Here is a 16,951-nt window from a genome sequence, read left to right on the forward strand (position 1 = left end):
CTATATGCTCTAAAAGCAGGCGCACAGAAAGGAATCTGCACCAAGCAAACCGAATCATTGCTGTCGTGTTATCCTCCTGTCCAGATAAGTTGGCACGACCCTGGGGCAAGGCTTCTCAGATCAAGGCTTTTCAAGATCAAGAAATTCTGTGATTTCTCCACTGTGACTCAACTGTGGAAATGTCCAGAGAAGCAGTTGTGCTAAACACCAAGACCGCAGTACCCAGAGTCAGACAGATATGGGTTCAAATCCAGGCTCTCCTGCTTAAACAGTGGGCGACCTTAGGCAAGTCAGACAATCTGAGCTTCAGCCCATCATCTGTGAAAGGAGTAACAATAATACTTATCTCCCAAGATTACTGCAGGATTAAATGAAATAAAATTTTTAGGTAAATCATAACTTAGTATTATAATTATCTGTATGCAGTATGGAAAAATTTAATTTCAGATATACTCAGAGATATTGCAGGCTCTGGTCCGTATCACTGCAATTAAAGTGAGTCAAATGAATTTTTTTTACTGAGCATATAGAAGTTGTATTTACACCATATTGTAGTCTATTACGTGTGCAACAGCATCATGACAAAAAAATACAATGTCTGAACCTTAACCGAAAAGCACTTTATTGCTAAAGATGCCAGCCATCATGTGAGCTTTCACGGAGTCATGATCACTGATCACATATAAACCATAACAAATGTAATAGCAATGAAAACGTTTGAAATATCCCAAGAATTACCAAAATGTAACACAGAGACGCAAAGTGAGCAAATGCTGTTGGGAAAATGGCATCGACAGACCTCCTCGATGCAGGATTGCCACAAACCTTCAGTTTGTGAAGAAACACAGTATCTGCAAAGCAGAATAGGTGAGGTAAGTCTGTATGGTGCCTGGAATATAGTAAATAATAAAAAAACTACTTCTATTACTAGCTCTTCTAGTTTAATAATTTGCTCCATCATTAAGAACAACAAACAGTGTCCTTTATGAACTTTTATGGGGGCCCAGGAGATACAGAAGTAAACACGGCAGCCCTGTCCTGGCTGAACATGGCGTCCATTTAAACCACCAAACACGGTGCGGCATGAGGCACGCCCCACAGGACAGGCACAGGTGGCAGGGACACAGAAGAAGGGGATCCAACCAGGCCTGTGGGGGTCACTGTCCTTTGGGGAGGTTTTCTTTCTTCTCCCTCTTTTTTTCCAAGTTTACGTATTTATTTTGACAGAGACAGTGCCAAGAGTGTGTGGGAGAAGGGCAGAGGGAGAGACAGGAAGAGAGAGAGAATCTCAAGCAGTCTATACCGCTGTCAGTGCAGAGCCCCACGCAGAGCACGATCTTACGAACCATGAGATGACCTGAGCCAAGATCAAGAGCTGGATGCTTAACCAACTGAGCCACCCAGGTGCATTAGGAAGGTTTTCTGCTAAGAAAGAAGAATTCTAAATTGAGGTGTGAAGACGGTCCTGTCCACAGACCTAAAGCCTAGGTTTTTTCACATCCTCATTTCCCACTGTAAACTGAATTAAACCCAGCTTGAACCTCTGGAAAGGAACCCTAAAAGAAAGTGCCAACAAACACAGTATCGTTAGGACCTGGGTGCTATAAGGAGGGGCCCGTACGGGTCATTCATTCACAGGCAGCAAAGCACAGATGGTGGAGAAGCAGACTGCCTGGGCAGGCGTCATGGCTCTGTCAGGTGCCAGCTCTGACACCCAGGCCAAAATGACTTCATCTCTCAAACTCATCTCATCTGTAAACTGAGAATGTTAGAATTCCTTCTACACAAGCTGGTGTGAAGACTAACTGAAGATAATCTAGGTAAAGTACTTTCCTAGCACATGAAAGGCTCAATAAATGTTACCCCAAATTCAACAACTGCTGGAATCCATTCTATCATATCCCTGATCATGTCTTTCCTTAAAGAAGAAACAGCTACTAAGGACTTCAGCCAGGTGGTTTTCCCAATCTTCCTTACTGTGTCCCCACAAAAACCATGAGTAACCCACCCCTGAAGCTACCCCACCCCACCGTAATACTCAATTTCTCATGCAGGTGGTGGTGGACTTGCAGGTGTCCATTTTACAATAATACTGTAATACATGTAATATGTAATTATAATATCAACACTGTAAACCCACCAGCCAAAAGACAGCATGTCTCAGATTCCATTATAATCAGCCACAAGACATATTTAAAAAGGAACTAAGTTAAAAAATAAAAAGGTAGGGGTGCTTGGGTGGCTCAGAGTGTCCGTGTCCAACTCTTGATTTCAGTTCAGGTCATGATTCCCAAGGCTGTAGGATAGAGCCCCCTATGTCAGGCTCCACACTGAGCATGGAGCCTGCTTGAGATTCTCTCCCCCTACCCAACGCCTGCCCCTCTCCCCCTCTCATGCTCTTTAAAACAAACAAACAAAAAAACAATAAAAAAAAAAGGTAATTAAAGGAAGGGAAGGTCATAAAAAGATATGCCAAATAGCTAAGCGAGGACACACAGACTTATTAAAGATTAATGTCACTATATAACATTGAAACAACTCACTGGACGCTAAAGACACTAGGAAGTTTAACTCCTCTAACTACACAGATTCAAAATAATTATAGCAAAAGCTGACAGAGCTGAGGAGAAAATGACAAAGCCATAATCTTAAGAGATTTTAACAGAGACTCACTCTCAAGCAAACAGACAAAAATTAGTACGAATATAGAAGACTTTAGTAAAAGTAACAAGCTTTATCAAATGGATACATCCAGCCTTTAAGCCAATATTTTAAAAATAAACAGTTTTTTCAAGCACACATTAAACATTACCTTTTTAATGTTTTATTTACTTTTATTATTTTTTAATGTTTTTATTTATTTCTGAGAGAGAGAGAGAGAGAGACAGCACGAGCTGGGGAGGGTCAGAGAGAGAGGGAGATACAGAATCTGAAGCAGGTTCCAGGCTCTGAGCTGTCAGCACAGAGCCCGACGTGGGGCTCGAACCCACTAACCATGAGATCATGACCTGAGCTGAAGTCAGACGCTTAACCGACTGAGCCACCCAGGCGCTCCCTTTTTTTCTTTTTCTTTTTTTAAAATTATTTTTAATGTTTTTATTTCTGAGGGAGTGAGAGAGACACAGCATGAGCAGGGGAGGGTCAGGGAGAAAGGGAGATACAGAAACATTACCTTTTTTAAATGATCAATTAGGATACCACAAAGCATCTCACAAAATACCAAGGAATCAATCTCTCGTAGCACATGTTCCGAGTACAATGCAATAAAAAAATTAATAGAAAAATATATAAACCAAAAATCCTGAAGGCATCTGAAAAATTTTTTACTTTACTAAATAATTCACATAGAAAATCATAATGGTCAATAGAAAAGCTAAAATTGATCAATAAATACAGGACATTTCATAACTTGTGGGAGAGGGCTAAAACAGATCTTAACAGAAAATCAATTAGCTTTAATTACATATATACAGAAAGTCTGAAAATTAAGGAGCTAATAATAAGCACATAAAAAAGTTCCCGTATTTTTACTCAGAATACACCCAAAGAACGTAAAATTGTGAAAAGAAATTAACAAGAAAGAAAAGAAATAATAAGCCAAATCAACACAATATGATAGATTAAGCACAAATACCAGGAATTTAACAAGTCACGTTACAAGCATGGTGTAAATTTACATAATATGAAAATACTAGGAATAACATCTGATAATAAATTTTAAAACACTAGATGAAAGAGGCAATCTTCTAGGAAAAAAACCCTTATCAAAAATTTTTCAATAAATAAAAAACCTGAATAGACTCATAGCCCTAAAAGAACCAGTAACAAAGGTCCACATACTGCCCACCTCCCCATAAATCATGTAATACCAAAAGCCACTAGGCCCACATGGTTTTACAGGAGACCTTCACCAAACACTCAAGGAAGAGACGGTCTCAGACAAAACTTCCCAGAGAACGGAAACAAGGAGCCCCCACTGAACTCCTTGCTGAAGGGCTGTACCACCCAGACACACAGGACCGGAGGAGGAGAAACTGCAGCCTGTATGACACAAACATTGTTGCAAACTCCCCTCAAGAACCACAACAACAAACATAAGCAGACTGGAAAGACAAGTTGCAGACAGAGAAGAGTACACATGCCAACATCCTCGCCCCACAAAGTCAACAACCAACCTAACAGAATGACAGCAAACGATACGAACACGGAACACACAGGGAAGGAAATAGGTGTTCGAAAAGATACCTGGCCTCACTAGTAATCAGGGAACTACAAATTAAAATGCCAAGGCAACATTTTATACCTATTAAAATTGGCAACGATTTAGAAGTCTAATTAGAAGCGCTGGCAAGGATGTCAGGAAAGAGGAACTCAAAAAAACCGCTCACAGAAGGCTGTTGCTCCAATTCTTTTCGAGAGCAATCTGGAAACAGGTAGAGGTGACGACACCCACCCCTGAGCAATAGCATTTGCAGTGGTTTGGGGGACAGAAAGTTCCCGTATTTTGCACAGAAAGGATATTAACTGCAGCATCATTGGGATGGTGAAAACAGCAGAAACAATTTAACTGTCCTTGGTATGGAAATAAATATCACTTACATAAAAGTGGAGCCCACACAGAATATTAGTCTCTGTGTACGCAGAAACACATGCAGTTAAAATACAAAAATATAATCCATACCAGCTTTGAGGAAATGGTTACCTCTGGTGAAGAAGAGGAGAAAAGAAGAATGGTATCTTAGTTACATCTGTTATGCCTTATTGTTATTTTTTTTTTTATAAAAAAGGGAGGTACGAAACAAACATGGCAAAATATTAGCATCTGTTTAATCTTGTGGGTGAGTACATGAGTGTTCTAGTTTTTTGTTTCCTGTTTTTTAAAACAATTTAAAAAGAAAGTTTACTCCCAAGGAAAAAAGGTTTTTTATCTGAACTGTTTCACCTTGCATTCTTATGCTCTGCCCAGCAAACCACGTCTGGCATCTTTGATGGCAAAGTACAGTTACTAAACTCTGAGCTTCCAAGGACACCAAACAATTTTTTCTAATACAAGTTTTTCTTAATTCTACTGAGCAGCTTACTAAAGGACTTTTTTTTTTTTAGGTTAAGATTACACAATCCTGTCTTAAAGACACTGTTCGGTCAAGTCAGACATTTGAGAATAGCCGTAAATAAGCCTCTCAGCCACTCTTGGCTCAGTGTGGACAAGTCCAGAGCATCGAAGTACTAAAGAGCCAAATGTTTTCATAGGAACTTGAATGCCATTTTAAAGGGCAACTGCCACCAAGTGCCCTCCGTCCTATCAAAGCCAAATAAGAATAAAATTGCAAACACTTTCAGAGTGCTTATATTACATGCTACGGACCGTATGAAGACCTTTGTATCTTCATTCTCACCTTTAAGAATGCTATGATATAGCATCTTTACTGTTCCCATTTTCTAAATAAAGAAATGGAGTGAAGCAGCAGAAATCTAAAGTATCAGTGATGATCTGTCTGTACTAGATTTCCACAGGGAAAGAAAACTCCCACTCAGCCATGGGTTGTGAAAAAGGCACAACGGTAATGTTAAAACTACTGGCAGCTGGTCATCAGAAGCAGAGCTACTAAAAATGATATCCTGCCAACAGCTGTTTCCTCTGGTTGTAACATCATCGCAAATCCTTACAACAAATACAACAGGGAAAGTAGCATCATATTGCAGCCGAACAAAAAGGTCATCAACTAAATAAATGTCTGATAGTGAGAAAAGAACCAAAAAAAGGAAGAAAGTGTGAGAAGAACTGGCACTTTACCGGTGCACTTGGGGCACCTGGATGGCTCAGTTGGTACAGTGTCCGACTCTCGATTTCGGCTCAGGTCATGATCTCAGGGTTCTGAGATTGAGCCCCACTCTTGACTACTTGCTAGCAATGGAGCCTGCTTGAGACTGTCTCTCTCTGTCTCTCTGCCCCTCCCCAGCCTGCGCTTTCTTTAAAAAAAAAAAAAAAAAAAAAAAAGGTGTTCTGATTGTTTTATGTACTGATGCTCACCACACACAATCAAGGGTCAGCTCTCTTGCTTTCAAGGGTTTATAGCTTTGAGTGTCTTCTTACCCGTAATAAAATCAATCGAGAGAAAAGCACAACATATTTTACCCAAGGAATATATGTTATTAGAAGGGCAGAGCTGGGCACTTATGAACCACTGCGAGCTTGGGTCCAAGGAAATGGAAAGAAACCATATAATAGTGGCCTTATATGGTAAAGATGTGGACGCACCATGCTGAGAAACATTTTGCGTTAGGATTTAATGAGGACGTGTTTCTCATTCCTACCCACAGTGCATCCTCATTCATCATCCGGTCAACAGACAGAGGCCTCTGTGTCTAATCACTGGCGTGTGAGGGGTCGCTCAGAAGAGGTACCTGCCCGCTGTAAGTCAGGCTGGCCACATGGCACACCTGAGCTTCTAAGCAGCAAATGTAAATGAATGCTGAGGCTGGAAAGAAGAGTTACAAGAATTTAATGCCAGTCCTTTTTTTCTTTTTTAACTAAGTGGTGATTTATTTTAGGAACCACCTATCAATTTCCCAAGGCTTCCACAGAGAGTAATTTCATTTACTAACAAATCAGGTCACTGTCTCATTAAGGATGCGTCACACCTCTGCTCCATCCTCTAGAATATTACCCGTTTTCTAGCATGGAATTGAGAGGTTAGCTGAGAATAGCGTCACTCTTTACACTCCCTGATTTAAAGAATGCGTAAAAACGTATTGATTACTTACCAGTCCAGCCACTTGCCATGGGAGAGCTCTTATGTACACCTCTCTAGCTCAAACTCCAGGTGGTGTGAACTGCCAGCAAGGTAACTCAAGGGGCACAAGCTGACCGAGGTTACCAAAGGCTCTGGCCCCGAGCCTTGTTCTTGCACTTGGGGATGCTAGTGGACTATAGTGGTCAGGGCACTGGCTTGTGCTCTATCATGATCTAAAAGATCCTTTGGCCTGCCCGGGGCCCAGCAACATGAGCCCCAGGGAAAATCAGCCTCCACCGTGTATGTACAGCTGGCACAAAGCAGAGGTGTGACAGCACAATTTCCATGTGGCTGGCCCGAGCTGAGGCTGATGGCTTTGACGTGTTCCAGCCAGCACCCCTCACGGTGGCAGAAAACCACCTAGACACCAGCACTGTCATTTACTCTGGGTTTGGGGAACGTGCGCAAAAATTTCAAAGCAGCCACAAAACTCAAAAAGCTCCTGGAAACTAATGCTTCAACTAAACCCAAAGTTAGGCAACACTTTCCTCCAACAGGCATGTCTGGGGAGGGCAAAGTGGAATCAAAATTCAAGCACCGGTAAATACATTCTCTAACTGCTCTAAGAAGGAAGGCTTGTAATTTTAAGGAACTCTGCAAACGCACTCCTCCTGAGGTATACAAAACTCAGTGTAACTCTGAGGATATTCCCAGGTGTTCAAGGCATTTCCCATCAGTTTCAATGGGAAGCCCTAACTGCCTCACCTACATCTAACAGTGCATTGTCTCGCTCACACCTCCTCAAGTCAAAGAGGAATCCATACTGATTCCGCCTGGGTGGCTCAGTCAGTGAAGAATCTAACTATTTCGGCTCAGGTCATGATCTCATAGTTCATGAGTTTGAGCCCCACGTCAGGCTCTGTGCTGACAGTGCAGAGGCTTAGGATCTTCTGTCTCTCTCTGTGTCCTTTCCCCACTCGCACTCTCTCTAGTTCAAAAATAAATAAATATTTAAAAAAAAAAAAAAAAAGAGCTGTTGGGATACCTCAGAGGAACCCGCAGACATTTCCACCCTTCCAAACTCTCAAAATTCAGCATCAGGACACTGCCAACATGACCCATGCATTATATAAAAGATCATTCAGAACGAGATTGTTTCTTAATGGAACAACGACCCCTCACATGATAATCATTTTTGATCCACACATTAGCTTGCTCGATATTAGGCTGAAGATGTTACCAAAACCTGGTGCTCTGGGAACCTCTAACGAATGGCTCCTTCAGAATGTTCCGTTTGTTAAAGCTCAGCAGCACTTGGCCCAGCAGGCTCATTCTCAGAGGAACACAGCTTTCCTAAAAGTCCATGAGCTCCCACAGTGCTAAAAAGTGACATGTTAGTTTTATCAGTCAAATCAAGTACCCCCCTGTGAGATGCGGCTTCCGCATCCAACCTTCCAGCGGGCGCTGGCAGCCAGGCACGCGGAGGCCTGGGCTGTCGCAGGGTGCTGCTTCAGACGGTAGTCCACACCGCTGACGGTGTGGCAGCTCCCCGGCGCCCTCCCAGCCTCTGACCTGCAATCATCTGACCCTGCCGCTTCCAGATTCGTCATTATAATCTGTGCTTATTAGCCAGACTGGCTTCCCCACCCTCGGATGGAAGGGCCTAACACCACCACCCCTCCCCTATCCTGAATCACGTAACAAGAGACTGAGATTTTCCAAACCGTCTATCCCTACTTTACCTTCATATATGCTTTTATTTTAGGAAAAAACGCTGATTAAAATCACTTATTGTGCCCAAGGCCAGTGACTTTATCATCCCGTCCACACATTAGAGGACCTCCTGTAAGGCCCTGACAGCGACTCTTTGCTGGCCTCAGAGTGACATGCTGAGAACTCCAGAACTCTCGGCAAGAAGGAAAGGGAGTCAAACATGTGCTCCCAAGCGAAGGAAAAGTTTGCTGCCTGGGGAAGAGCAGCTCCATGCATACTGCGTGGAGTCCAAAAAGGATGTGTATTAAAGTGGGCTTTCTGGTTTTTCAACTTCCTTTCTCTCATATCAGTATTACTGCCACAGATACACGCTCTGCTGAGATGGCTCCAGGCCCTGCTGCCTCACATGACGAAGCTGCAGTGTCCCTGCTGTGGGGACGGACAGCTGGGGAGAGGCCCGGGTGCCGAGACGGGGACTCCCACAGCTGACTAGAAAGCCCTAGGCACACAACACCTGACTCGTGCACAGGCTGGTCACCGAGAGGGACAGCTCCTGACCCAGGCTAGTACATTCTGAGGAGGTGTTACTTTAAGGGAACCAAAAACACTGACCTTGAGGGTAAGCGGGGGTACCCTGGAATAACACACACAGATCGGGTTGCCCCGTCCTGGAAAGTAAGCTAGACGCCCGAGCTGCCAGGGAGAGGGGGTGTGCGCCACAGAGGCCTCACCTGCCTGTGAGCGAAAAACCACAGTCTTCATGGGCATCAGAGAAAATGCCAAGCAGATTATTCTGGTTGTTACGGGCCCTCTTTAAAACCTGGGTCTAATACCGCATAGATCATTTTAAAAGTCCTCATTAAGAATCGGAGGGGAGGGGCGCCTGGGTGGCTCAGTCAGTTAAGTGGCTGACTTCAGCTCAGGTCAAGATCTGATGGTTGTGGGTTTGAGCCCCGCGTCAGGCTCTGTGCTGACAGACAGCTCAGAGCCTGGAGCCTGTTTCAGATTCCGTGTCTCCCTCTCTCTGCCCCTCCCCCACTCATGCTCTGTCTCTGTCTCTCAAAAAAATGAATAAATGTTAAAAAATAAATTAAAAAAAAAAAAAAAGAATCGGAGGGGAGTGGGGTGCCTGGGTGGCTCCAGTGGTTGAGCATACGAGGTCGGCTCAGGCCATGATCACACAGTTTGTGGGTTGGAGCCCTCGGTCAGGCTCTGTGCTGACAGCGCGGAGCCTGGAGCCTGCTTCAGAGTCTGTCTCCTCTCTCTGTCCCTCCCCCACTCATGTTCGGTCTCTTTCTCTCTCTCTCTCAAAAATAAATAAATACTAAAAAAAATTTTTTTTTAAAAGAATCTCAGGGAAGTTACTGTAAAACTATGGATTTCATTATCAGAAAGCAAAAACAGTGGAAGTGAATGTTTCCTGACTCAACCGCGCCCAAATATGCAATAGGGAATAGACCCTGTATTTCTTAACAAAAAATTTGTAAAGTAAAAACCTCATCACTATAGACAAGTAATTCCAAGTGCTTCTGGTCTGAGAACAAACAACAACTAGGAACCCCAGATGAGGCGGAATCTAGTCAAAATAAAATTCAGCTTGAAAGCAAAAGCTGAAAAGCAAAGTGACTACTGACAAGTGCAAATCCGGGAAAATAAGCCATTCAGCATCAAATCAGAAAGAAGAGTAATCAGTCGCTTGCATGAAGCACATGGCACCGGAGGTGTCTCCCCAGGCCCCCCTGTGAATGCTGAGAAGCTCCAGAGCTACGACCCCTTTCCATCCCAGCTCCGCACGGGGTTACACACAAGCTTCAGAATAAAAATCCACCCTCCCTGAAGTGAGTAGGGATGAAATCCAGAAAAACAGTGTAACTTTTTTTTTTCAAGGGAGATGCCTTGGGCTCTATGGCAGACGTGGCTCACGCCGTGCAGCAGTTATAAACACGCAGGACAGGCCAGACTCCGTGGACCATATCGTTTGCTCCTGACTTAAAGCCCCGCCTGAAGAGAACCCCAGGTCACCACTCCTCTAAGCTGGCCGACACGTGCTCCATCACTGCCCCTCGCAGCTCAGCCTCCCCTGACTCCACTCAGGTCCCACCCCTAACCAGCACAGACAAATTTGCTACATATGGTTATAAGGAGGTGTCTGGACAAATCAGGACTGCAGATATCTGTCCATTAAGCCTTGGGTCTACTTCAGAGTAATGGGAGTTCGGACACCTCCTCTCTGCTGCGTTCCCAGACTTCGGTTCTAACGTTCAGACAGCGAGGGCTCCTGCTGGCAGCACTTGCCTGTGTGCTCGGCCCAGACCCAAGCTCCAGAAAACCAGCAAAGAGTTAAACGTGCTTTGCACTTGACTCAGTGGCTTCCCTTCACCACACACTCCCAGATCCCACCATTCTGTGAGCCACCAAGCAGCCAATCAAAGCAGAGGAAGGAAATTATCCTGGCCAGCTGACAGCCCCAGAGCTCTGATGGCCATATATGGTAAAAACCACTGTCAGAGCCCTGTCGGGCCAGCGGGCCGGCTGCTGCGGACACATCAGCGAGTGGCAGCGGCATCGGGAGAAGCCGGCCAAGGAAACATACAAAGGACGGGCTGCCTGCTCATCTCCAGGGGAGGAGGATAGGGAGGGGAGGGTGGAAGCCGTCATCTGCTGGGGCACACTCTGAGTCACAGCCACTCACTGTCATCAAAAATAGCCCCGGGGTACACTGTGAGGTTCCTTCTGCCAGGATTCTGTGCTCCGTTGTTAACTGGGGGTGAGCAGTGTATCCCCACCCCCCCCACGAGCCCCTATAGCAAGACTGTGGAAAACAGTCACTGGGGGAAAAATGAAAGGGCCTTTCTGTGGCACTTCATGTGGTAATGAGGCCGTACAGTGCTCGTGTGGCTGGCGGCTCGTGACATAATTTGGAAGTCATTGTTCTGCACCTGGTGCCCTCCCCCTGCATCCTCCTCCCCCCACCCCTGCCTCCCAGCCTTTCACGGCCCATACAATCGACAGTTCAAGGTGCTCAGGGCATCAGACAGCGTCTATTTCAGGAGGCAGTGAATGGGCATCCCGTGACACATCAGGATACTGGCACTGAATAAAATAATTCCCTGACTGTGACACCAAGGCCACCATGTGCCAAACGTCCACGTCTGTACAAAGGGCTCCTGGCATCGCTACTCTTGTCCCAAATGGATCACTGCTATTTGTGGGAATGGAAATTGCCTGTCAGCCACATACAGTAAGGGGGAGACACAGCCAATGCAAATCCAGCAGGTGCTGGCAGTGACTGGGGGTCATGGAGAAAAGCACCATCGGGAGACTGCCATCCCTGCTAGTTCAAGCCCATGAAAGAAGGCACTTGTCAGCACAGTGCTTGGCGCTTAAAGGACACCCTCAGTGACGTGAAGTGCCGCCATCTCATCGCTGTGGCTGCGTCCTCGAGGGATGGTGCAGACCCAGTACTTTCTAAACCTTAAGACAATTCTCCAAGCTGACAGAACCAAAGTCCCAAAGAGCTAGCATTTTTGTTAAGCCTTCTAATCCCAGAGAAAAAATGCAAAGGATGAAGTATCAATGAGACCACAGTTTCTATGCCAAAACAAAACCAAGATCTTTCACACTCAGTGGGGGAAATATGTTAATCAAAACTACACTTGATATACATGTATCAATCAAATAAAGACTCAGAAACCTCGGTTCTAATCCATGGAAGACCCCATAGCTCTGGGCAATCACTCATTCTGAGTTCTGATTTCTGCAACTGCAGAACACAGGGATGGGGGCACCTGGGTGGCTCAGTCAGTTAAGCGTCCGACTTCGGCTCAGGTCACGATCTCGCGGTTTGTGGGTTCGAACCCCGATGTCAGGCTCTGTGCTGACAGCTAACTCAGAGCCTGGAGCCTGCTTCAGATTCTGTGTCTCCCTCTCTCTCTGTGCCTCCCCCACACATGCTCTGTCTCTCTCTGTCTCAAAAATAAATAAAAACTATTTAAAAAAAAAAAAAAAAGAACACAGGGATGACAGCCACCCTCCCCGGTACAAAAACTAAGGCACCATGTATGAAGGGGACACTCTCCAAGCACATTCTAATGTCACACCCGAGTCTCATTTTTATGAATATGACATGAAGTCACTGCTTTTTCCTGCAGGAGAAACAGGAACGATGCTATGTTGATCCAGTTGCGATAATCCTAAAACGGAGAACAGTGCTGCTTATTTTCTGGTTCTTCTCCATATAATGATTAGGGAAAACACCAATTTTGCACTATTTACACTGGAAGTGATACACAGAAAGAATGAAACAATTGGCTTTTCTGCCAAAAAGCTACCCGTCACCTCCTCTTAATCCCTCTGATAGAGCATCCCATTTCACTAGTTTCACCACACCCACCTCCACACCCCAAGATCCAGGAATCTGAAGGGGAATGTGGCTCCCACCTCATTCTCTGTCCATCTGGGAACAGAGCACCTCTTCAAACTCATCAGTTTAGCGAACTGGCTGGGCTCCTCTTCTGTTTCATCCCTGGCTCCTATACACAGGAGAAACCTGAATCCCTGCAGAACCTTCTCTGTGATGTCTTCCTTAACTTATGAGCCTCATTTGGAACTCCCCTCTCATCACTGTGTCAGACAACTGTATGTGCACACACAGCTCCCCACTGGAGAGATCAAGGTCAATAGCTACCAAAGGTTTTTAAGAGCAAGAACCCAACACAGGTCCTGGCACAGAGCAGGTACTCAAATGTCTAAGGAATGAGTACATGAACAAAGAAATATGATTTTTTTAAGATACTGTCTTAGACTTCACTAAAGCTTAAAGAACAATTGGCCCTTTATACATGCTAATAATATTACCTGATAATACTTTTAAGAAATAACCTTTATGTGTAATAACTTCACTGTAAAATATTTTGAGAAAAATACAGGTAATTATAAAGTAGAAAATAAAAATCACTTTCAGTCCCACCATCAATGTTAACATTCCTGACCTCTTCCCCCAAACCAATAACATAATCTGCCATTCCACATAGGACAGTGACTGCGACTTTAGAACACATTTTTTTAGGTTACAGGAATGTATCATGGAACACAGGAAAACCAATCCTGTCATACAATTTCCTGTTACTCTACACAGTCCCTCAATTACTCATTTAAGATTTAGTTAAGAATGTTATATACCTGAATGCATGTATGTATCTATATAAATATGTGGAAAGAGTGCCTAAAACTACCAGCAGGCCTCTTAGGTCACTGTAAGCAACTCATTTATTCACGCATCATGTGACCTAACATTCTGAGTCAGGCGCTCCGCTATATTCGAAGAATACGTGTGTCAGTTACCAATGCTTCTTAATCAGTTACCCTAAAACCTATTTAAAACAGTGAACATTTATCCGCTCATAGTTTAAGGGTTTGAGTGGCTCTGGTTCAGAGTTCCCACGAGTCAGTGTGTCAGCGGGGGCTGCAGGATCCTCTCCCAAGACGGCCCGCTCACACGGCTGGTCAGCTGGTATGGGCTACAGGCAGCCGGTCCTAGGGCCTCTCCCGAGAACTGCTTAAGTGTCCTAGCCCTTTCATGACCTTGTCTCAGAAGTCGCACACCATCAGTTCCACCATGTCCCAGCGGTTACCGCTGTTGGGACGGGGGGCAGGGAGCCACATGACAGCACCCACACGAGGAGGGCAGAAGGACCGGAGGGCATCTTGGAGGCCCGCCACCACGGAGTAAGGCCAGACTCTGGAGAACGTCTATCAGGGGCCACCTGATACACAGTGTGTATGTGTATACACTGTACACAGTGTGTGTGTACACTGCCATCCGGTCTGCATCCTCCATCCAAGTCACTGTCAAAGGGATCCAGAGGCTATGACCATCCTCCCCTTACCGTGAGGTGGCTGAGAAAATAATCCTAGTACAATGTGACGACGCAGCCTGGGGTACTAGTGCACGGACAAGCAGCTAAGGGAACCCAAAGGAGGACTTCCCCTGGCTCAGTGAATCAGACAGGACACTCAAGTTGGATACTGGACCGTAAGAAGAGGTACTCAGAATAGTGACTGAAATGAATCAAGATTTCTTCCTCCATCAATAGCAAAGAAAAACACTCTAAAGCAACCCTGGTCAACCCAGGTTCTATGGAAAAGTTAAGTCCTAATGCTCGAAGGCAGCAAATGCACGCAATGAATGAATCTCTCGCACGTGCATCTAGAAGGCAGAGCATGTCCCATCCTTGTGAGAACTAAGAAAACAGTTACTGAAATTCTTTCTGTGGGACTGAGTTCTTTCACACAACCCTAGTTGGTAAAGACTATAAAATGAGTTGAGAAGACAGCTCTTGGACATAAATAAAGCAATGCCGCAAACAGCCTCACACGCAGTTCCTAAAACAAATGGAAGAAAAACGTAACTGTGTGTAAGAAGGTGCTACAGAGCTACTCCAGAGGAGCCAGGAGACGACATGGTGACCCAAAAGGTCAACAGAGGCCTGGCCACACCCAGCCCACCACGAAGAGCAGAACTTCCTCAGAGGCAGTTACTGGGAGATGAAGTTAGCCACCGCCCCAAAAACCCAGGGAGTCCAAGGAAGAAGGGAGAAAGCAACGAGGGGAGATAGGAGCCCTCCAACGTACACCCTCCACCTAAGTAAACGTTAAGAGGTCAAGAGCATTCGGGTCTAAGTTAGGGCTTCCAGAGTCACTGTGGTCTGCAGCAGTCTTGGTGTGCGTGTGCGCACGCCTTGTGTCGTCCCACCAACACCAGTGTGCTTGAGGCTCTAAGGTTCACAACAGGGATGGGAACACTGCATCCCACACTGCCAGTGTGGCTGCCCCACACAGGAGGGGCTCGTTCGTGTCCACGTGCCATGGCGCACGGGGAGCCGAAACCTGTATGCTCCTGATACAAGGCATCTTGATACAAGGCAGCTTGTGTAACTGGGAGGGGGGAATCCCTACAGTCAAAACCACAAAGCCAACTTCTGTTCGGCAAGACTGCTATTATTCATCCTCTGAAAGACCAAATCATAAGAAAATGTATTAAGCCACACCTTGCAAGTCACGACCGCGCGGCATGCCACAGCTTGAGAGCAACATTACGAAAGAGATCCTGAACCGTGTGCGCTAATCTAAATCACCCCACCTCAGGGCCCAGCACCTTCTGTAGTCCTCTAGCAGTGACCCCTACAAATCCCACTCTCCCCAGTACAAGCTTCGTAACAAAACCATACACTTAAAACCATACCTCAGAAACCATACACTTAAAATGAATATACATTCATTCCTAAGCTCGCCTCTTGCTACGCATGTGTTTTAATGTATTTATCTCTGCTACTCTTTCCATTTTTTTAAGTCCCGGAAGACAGAGATCATGGCTTTCCCAGAATCTAACCACAAGCCTCGTGAGGTAGCAATAATAAGCCCTATTTACTGCTGACACTAACTGGCTTTGAAGAGAAATTCACGGAAGGCCGTATTTTAAAATAGGAGCCTTTCTGCAAGAGCCACAGTACATCTGAAGAGCAATACATGCATATTCAATATTGCTACATACAGGGAGCCCCAAAGCATCACCAAAACCAACCTGCCTTTCTAAAACCAGACAGAGGGGGGCGGGGGGACACTACTAGAAGTCTCTGGGACAGTTATGAAAACCCAGGCCCATCTCCTGCAGCACACGTTTTGAGTAAGTCCAGGCTGCTATCAGCAGGCACGCACTGGAGCCCAGGACACACCCAGAGCTTGTGGCCTGTGACCTGATTTCAGCATCATTTTATATTATATGTGAGAATTTGGTTTTTCTTTGCTTTAAACAAAAGCAGCTATATAAAACTATCTCAAAGCTGTCACGACACTGAAATTGCAGGAAGGACAGTGACATATCCGTGTCCCAGTACAAGTCTGCGGTTGAGCCAGGACTGAACCACTGGCTCCCGATTCCCAGGCCCGGGCTCTTCCTGCGTGCCACAATGGCTCTAAGGGCTGACCACAGACCCTTTATACACACAAATCCCACAGGGTACATGTGAACCCATCGATTACAAAGGTCAGGAACTCCAAGTATGGACCTTATTTCCAAGGGCTAGGCGGTCCCTTCCTTCAAAACTAATTAATGTTTAAGGAACAGAGCCACCCAGAGCATATACTTGTCTGGGAAAAAGACCCTTAAGGCTCCTCCAAAAACTAACCCTTCTTCCAAACATGGAAGTTTCCTGGTAAAGGAACAAAATGCCAACGCAAGTGAGAACCAAATCCTAAGATCTAGTCAGCCTAGGAACCGCATGCAGGTCTTCCTTGAACGGGAGGAATGCAACTCAAAGTCTCCCAGGGTTTGAACAAGCAAAGGATTCACAGAGCCTCCTGTGGACATAGGACTTGAAGAGAACGGTCTCAACTCGAAGATCGGCCACTCAAAAGTTATTTCGGGCTTCTTAACTGGCTTGTGCCATTTCTTCGAAGACGAAAAAAAGTCTTAAATGTATCCTTCAGTCTATAAAAAGGGCAAT

At 45.3% G+C, this 16,951-nt stretch overlaps 1 protein-coding gene across 1 annotated transcript in view; it reads right to left on the reverse strand.

The window, feature by feature from the left end:
- CORO1C (coronin 1C) overlaps window positions 1-16,951 on the reverse strand; it is a 73,358-nt gene that overhangs the window by 28,178 nt on the left and 28,229 nt on the right. The gene's annotated exons all lie outside the window — the stretch shown is intronic.

Source organism: Hyaena hyaena, unplaced genomic scaffold, assembly GCF_003009895.1.
Source record: "Hyaena hyaena isolate Hyena2069 unplaced genomic scaffold, ASM300989v1 scaffold_0, whole genome shotgun sequence".
Lineage (NCBI taxonomy): Eukaryota > Metazoa > Chordata > Mammalia > Carnivora > Hyaenidae > Hyaena > Hyaena hyaena.